Below are 7,519 nucleotides of genomic sequence, written 5' to 3'. Positions count from 1 at the left end.
AGGTTAGGTAGAACTCTTGAAGACATTGGTGCAGGAAAAGATTTTATGAACAAAATCTCATTTGCCCGTGAACTACCACAAACAATCAACAAGTGGGATGTCTTCTTATTAAACAGTTTCTTCACAGTAAGAGAAACCACCAACAGTATGAAGAGACAACCCGTAATCTGGGAAAAAATTTTCATCTGGTGTTACTCAGACAAAGGTCTACTATCTAGAATATATAAAGAACTTATAAAAATCAGATCTCCCAAATTTAAAGACCCAATCTGAAAATGGGCATCTGAAATGAACAGACATTTCTCAAACAAAGAAATAGAAATACCAAATAAACATATGAAAAAATGTTCAACCTCACTGGTCATTCGAGAGATGTAAATGAAAACAACGCTGAGATTCCATCTTACCCCAGAAAGAATGGCTATTATCATGAAATCAAACCAATAACAAATGATGGTGGGGCTCTAGGGAAAGAGGAACACTGCTTCACTGCTGGTGGGAGTGTAGCCTGATAAAACCACTGTGGCAATCAGTATGGAGATACCTCAAAGAACTAGGACTGGAAGTCCCATTTGACCCAGCTATTCCCCTGCTAGGTATCTTCCCCAAAGTATTAAAAGAGTCATACCACAGTGACATATGTACACCCATGTTCATAGCAGCACAATCTGTAATAGCTAAACCTTGGAAGGAGCCCAATTGCTCATCTACTGGAGACTGAATAAAGCAAATGTTTTATAAAATGGAGTACTACTCAGCCATAAAAAACGAGAAATTAGAGACATTCATAGCTAAATGAATGCATATTGAAGCGATACTCTTAAGTGAAATAAATAGGATACACATGTGTAAATACCGAATAGTTTCTCTGGTGTGAGAAACTGAAAGTGTAAATAGGGACTAAAAGGTATAATAGATAATGTGAAATTGGAAGAAAAGGGCCAAAGGGGAAGGGGAAGTGGGAGGGGTAGGGGAAAGGAGTGAAGGGAATGGAATTAATATGAGAAAATGAAAAAGTGGAAACAAAGTCTTTGTAAATAGGGAAGGATGGAAGGGTTGAAGAGAGGGCAGGGGAATGGGGAAAAAATAAGAACCAAGAGAGATTATGTAAAGGTCCAAATTTCCAATGATGAATGTCATATATTATGTACCTAAAATGTACCCATAAAATTAATTTTTAAAAAGCACAATAAACTCTATGGAGGCAATAAATGATTCTGTTTTTGTTTCCTGTTGCATCAACTGGCACAATACTGCAGTTACCACTTAATCAAAACTTACTGAGTTAAACATTCTTAGTTTGGACACTGCCATCTGCTGGCTACAGGTAAAAATTAGCGTTCCATAAAATAGTATGTAGGTTGTTGGGATTTTTACCTATCAAAAATATTTTAGAGCAAAGTTTTGCTACTCTCATATTATTTGATGTATAACAGCCTTAATAGGATGTTTTGTACCAAAGGGCCAAGTCCCTAGTAGAAAAACTTATACTGAACACAGATGTAGCAGGATCTGGACACTCACTGACTTCTTACATGTAGACAGCTTACTCTGTTAAACTGAGCCTTACTTACACAAATATTTCACACTAATGAATTTATATTAACAATATTTTCTACTTTGCAAAAGGGTTTTCTGCCTCACTGTGGCTCTATTCCACAAAACACACTCAATGTGTTTAAGTGTTTTAACTCTTGAAAGAATTCATTACAACACGCACTTCAGCAGAGTCTGAAAGGAAATGGGTTTCAGTGATGCTTACTGTAGTACCAGAATCCAAACTCACTCAGAAAGCTTTATTTATTTACATACTGAATACATGCAAAGACCTTGCAGAATCACTGATCATTTTCAAAAGATTTGACTATGACATTTGGGAGAATATTCTATTGTGCAAATCACAGGGATAGATATCATGAAATAGAAGACAAAGAGGAGAAGAAAGATTCCAGATTTCAGCAAGGATAAGTATTTCCTCAAAAAATGTTAAGATGGCAGAATTCCCTTAGGACAGCAGCAACATCAACAAAATAAAGATAGAAGTGTGCCTGTTCTCTTTGCAACCACACGACATACATTCAGGGAGGTATGATCCACTGTTCAAACTGTGTGCATATAATGATAAAGTTCTACAGATAAGCTATTTTATGTCCTCTGGTTTATTTCATAATTTTATTTGTCTTTGGCTTTCTGCATTTTGAATATGTTCTGCCTCAATGTAGATTTTTTGGTATTTATCTTCCTTGACATTTTACCTCCTGTGGTTTGGTATCAGCCACTAATTTTGAAAAATTCTAACTCATTATTATTTCAAACAATTGTTCTGTCTTTTTCTCCTTTTGGTATTACTATATGCTTATGTTATAATTCTTGAAATTTTTCCACAATTTATGAATGTTCAATTCTTTTAAAAATCATTTTTTTCTTTGCTTTTCAGTTTGAGAATTTTCCATTGACCTATCAAAATGCTCAATGTTTCCTTCCTTGGCTGAGCCCATCTTACTAATAATTGCAAGACCTAGGCCATCTCTGAGACTAACTCTAACACTTGGACTCTTAATACTATCTTTTCTCTATCTTTTAGAATGCCATATAGTTTTTTGTTGAAGACATGATGTAGTAATAGAATCTCAGGTACATGGGCTTTTAGTGAGCGGCTTCATGTCATCTGGCCATACCCAGGCTGTAGTTAACTTTTGCATAGTTGGGAGGCTTCAGTTTCTCCTAGTCCTCTGGTGGTATGTTTTTCCTCCTGTTGTCTTTAGCTTTGCCTAGAGACCTGCTAGGAAGCAGTGGGGTCTGGGTCCTGCTTGTCCCTCAGTTGTCACTGCTATTACACTGGAGCACTGTTGATATTTCATAAGGTGTTGGGCAAGGGAAATTAGATTTTAGTATTTTAGTGGTTTTAACCCTCTGGGGCTGTGCCCTATAGAAGCATTTCTTAGCATTTCTTTCGATCTTTATGTGAGACAAAAGGGTTAGAATGGATGCCAAATATCCCAGGACTTAGAAGATTTGGTGGAAAATTTTCCCTTGATGAGAGTAGACCTTTGTTATGGAGAATGCTCTGGATGGATTTCAAGATGGTCAATTTTCCCCTGTATGTATTTTTAAATTATTTCCTTTCTCTTTCTTCTGCTGGAAATATAAGATTTTTTTTCTCAGATCTTCACTGTAAGAACCCAATGGCACTTTCATCAGTGAAACCCATGAAAGTGTGGAGGAATCAGTAACACTACCCCAAGGAGATTTTATCTCTCAGGTCAGTTCTTACTCAGCCTCTGAGAATTCATCAAAGCTACCACTGAACTGTTCCTTCCAGTTGCTAGTTCCAGTACCTACCAGCTGCTCTTGTCTGCAATTCTCTACATTAGCCTCTCTCCATATTCGCAGGTGGTATGTTGCCCTGTGATCTCAATTCTCTAATATACCTGTAAAAATTGTTTTCTAATCTGCCCATATTTTTTCCTAATATAAAGTAGGTGTGGCAATGTTTAGGCTCTTTATACATTGGAGCAGAGACTAAAAGTACTCTAAATTTTTAAGATGCATAGACTCATAGAGCATGTATTCCTTTACATCTGGCTTCGTCATTAAGTGTAGCTGTGTCAAGAATCATCCATGTTGTTACATGAGTTCACAGTTCGTGACTTTTATTGCTAACTAGTACTAACTTGTATGGATATACCACATTTGTTTCTCCATTCATGTGTTGGATAGATATTTGGGTTGTTTCCAACTCATACATTAGGTATATGCTTTACTTTCTAACAAATCTCTAATCTCTTTTCCAAAGTTGTTATACAATTGCACATTCCCACAAGCATTATTTTTTCAAATCTTACCACATCTTGCTACACTCTTCTAATCTTAACCCATAAAATGACAAGTCATCAATGTGGTAACTATAAATGACTACTAAATAATATTGTCTTCTAGTTCCTGATTGTACTAAATGTCTTCAAATATTTTTGTTGCTTTTTCATATCTCTTAGCAGTGTTTCATACTTTTCACTGTATTTGACTGTTTGGTCTTTGATTTAATCTTACCCTGTCTAAAATCTAATCTATTCATAGATGCCAGGAGACTCCCAAATCAGAGACCAAAAAAAAAAATTTTTTTTACTCATAATACAGCAAGTAATATAAAAAACTGCACATATGTATAAGTTTTGCCTTGGGGTTACATCACACGAGAGTGATGTTAATAGATTCCTATGGATGCTGTACATGCTGTAGACTGTATCATTTGAGGAATACAGAGCTTGGGATAGTCACTGCATTTATAAACAGTAAGTAAGCTTTCTTCTTGACCAGTTAGAAGACATTACCTCATTTTTCAAGATTACACGATATATAGTCATGCCTGGGGAGTGGCATAAATAAAAGAATATTCTAGATGTTTGCCATCTTGGTGTCTCTTGAAATGTAGAAGGAGTTCAATAGATCCAAGGATTGCCTGCACATCCATAGTCATATTTATCCCCATATAATGTTTTTAGGTTGGAAGTGTTCTGAAACTCCAATTTCTAATAGCACACATGAATAAAATTGTATATTGACCTTGTATTCTGCAACTTCACTCAACTCATTTTATTAGTTCTACATGGATTCTTTCGAATTTTCTACATAGATGACTCTGTGATTTGTCAATAAAGGCAGTTTTGCATCTTCTTTTCAAATGTAATCTTTTATGTCTTTTTCTTGCCTATTTCACTCAGTTGGGCCAGTGGAAAAACACACTGGGAAGCCACTGGCCAGGATTCCTGTGGAAAAAGCTTGGAGTCATTTGCAGTGCACTGGGGAGGATGAAGTGGAAACTAGCTGGGATCCCAGTGAAATGGGCTGTGTGCGTGGATGCCCTCAAACTCTCTGGGGATGGAGGACCACAGGGGTCCTGCAATCTTCTCCCTGCTGCACCCAACAGAAGCAGAAAGAGTGAGAACCACACAAGACAAGAGTAAAGCTCCTTCCTTATGCAGTGTCCCTTAGTGCCATCTGTTGACAAAGTTTAACATGGTGCCATTAGTAAAGGGAGACTGTTTACAGGGCCCAGCTCCAGTATCACAAAGCAGGCGATGATGGGAATATTTGAAGCTGAGAGCATACATTTATAACTGGAACAGCCCACCTATTGCACTACTCAGGTCTTAAATGCATCCTTTTATCCACATTTCAACTCTATAAAACAAACAAAACCTCTATGTTTCCACTTTACACAAGGAAACTGTTATACTAATAATTGCTGGTTATGCTAATCACTTCATATGTTGAGTCAATCTCACTGAAGGGTCTGTTACCTAAATGTTAAATTGTAAGGTTAAACTACCAACTTCAGTGGGCCCTTGACTTAAGAACTTAATTTATTCCTGAGGGATGGTTGTAACTCAAGTTGGTCAACTGCCTTAAAAGTCTCTCTCTTGTAAAATTTTAGGCCACATTTTTTTCCAGGCAGATCTCAGTGTCCTTAGAGAGACACTGGCGCAGGATTTCTCAATGAACCTCACACAGGAGAGGATGTTGTAACGTTCCTTCCAGAACTCGTTAAGGGTTAAATCTGTATCTGAGACCATCTGGAACCACAAGCAGCTGGCATTCAGGTCATAACTCAAGACTTTGTTTGTTAGTTAAAACTGAAATTGCAGTTGTAACCCAAGTTGTTCATATGTCAGGCAGGTTGTAACTTGAGGGTCCACTGTACTTTTATATAAAATTACATTTGGAATGAGAAAATGCTTAGCATATTATAAATAAGCATATATGTACGGTAAGCAGAGAAAATATTCAAAACTTATTAGTTCTCAATGTTGTAATTTAGCATGGAGCCAAAAATGGTATCTATGGGTTCTTTCTTTTGCCATCTATTTCACCAATTTTTACTTGTGCTCAGCCAAAATATCACCTAGTTGGCATTGGTAAGACTCTTTCATGAAGGATGTGATTCTTTAACAGTTCTACCTTTTTTATTTGTATGTGTTTGTATTTTCCAGACATAGTCCTTCTTGCCCCTACTGTATAACATCAACTCAAATTCAGTTACTCCAGCCCATTGAGGAATCTATCTTCCAAAATGCCTCATGGTGGTCTCATCTCCAAATTCGATAGAACCTTTGTTTTGCTGGTGGTGTATCCTGGGACCTAAGGTTTCTAAAAACAGCAGAGCTCAAAGCTGTTTGGCCAGGGGAAAAAAAAAAAAAAAAAAAAGCTGTTTGGCCAGGAAGCAATCATTTTGTCAGTGATTCTGAAAGGAAACATTACCACTTTGATTCCCAAATCGTGGAATGGAGAAGAGAGTGCCATAAATGGATTCTGACTCAAAGCATATTCTATAAGCATCAAGACATAAATCTATCCTTTTAGGCTGTTATAATGTTAGCTGAGTAAAAAAGATAGGCACTGTTATGGTTTAGATCTAAAATGTTCCCCACAAGTCTTGTTTGGAGGGGCCCCTGGTTGGAAGGTGTAGATGACTGGGGTTGTGACCTCCAAGTGTGTAATTCTGTGGCTGGATCCTGCCCCAGGCCCTTCCACCCTACTGGTTTCTACACTGGAGTCAACTGACTATGCATGGACTGAAACCATAAGCCAAAATAACCCTCTTCACCTTCAAGTTTCAGATGTGGGGTATTTTGTTCCAGTGACTGCAGTGACTATAACTGGCCCCTTGTTTCATTCTTTCCCTTCCTCTGCAGTAGAATGAGAACACTGATCAGGAACCATGCTTTGTAAAATGACATCATGGTGTAAGGTTCTGTGGCTACAATGATGCAGGTGGTGCCACAAGCATTCTGAGTAGGCAGTTCCATCTCCAGAATGTGTGTTTATTCCACTGTGGATCACTGTCTACACCTTTCATAGCAGAAGAGAACTAATATAATCAACTGTTAATTAGGTTGCTAATAAGGCTTCTCCAGGGAATGACAGTATAGGAGGGTCTTCCTATTTGTGCCTTCTATTGGCAAATTAGACATAAAAGGATAGCATTAATGGGCTGGGGATTTAGCTCAGTGTTTCTGGCGCCTGCCTGGAAAGTGCAAGGTCCCAAGTTCTATCCCCAGTACCAAAAAAAAGGGAATAGCATTAAAAAGGGGAAGCTGCCAACTCTATCTCTAGTTACTTTGTCCAAGGGCCTAGTGAGGAAGCACTGTGTGACTGGAGACATCCAACGAGTACCTCATTTTATCCACCTGATTATTAAAAGTCTCTGCAGTGAAAACCCATTGCCCCTAAGTAGTCCTGTTGGACTTCAGCTGTCCACTTTCAGGTGGCACTAGAATATCATGGATCTATGTTTGTAGGCCAGACTCAAGTTTCATTTCTTCCTTGGAAAACTGATGGGAACTCTTCAGGAGACCGTGGACAAGGATGGAGGAAGAAGAGGCAGTGCAACAAGTTTCAGTGTTGGAAGGGTTTTGAGTCATGCTACAAGCTTTGGCAGTTTAGTTGTACTTTCTATAGTAGCCCCAAACTGATCTTCCGTTTGATAACGCACACATGTAACCTTATGTCTAGGTGAGTG

The sequence above is a fragment of the Heterocephalus glaber genome, unplaced genomic scaffold (assembly GCF_053883595.1).
Source record: "Heterocephalus glaber isolate CG9 unplaced genomic scaffold, H.glaber_assembly_v1.0 deba00000470, whole genome shotgun sequence".
Classification (NCBI taxonomy): domain Eukaryota; kingdom Metazoa; phylum Chordata; class Mammalia; order Rodentia; family Bathyergidae; genus Heterocephalus; species Heterocephalus glaber.
This window is presented reverse-complemented; position numbering follows the sequence as displayed.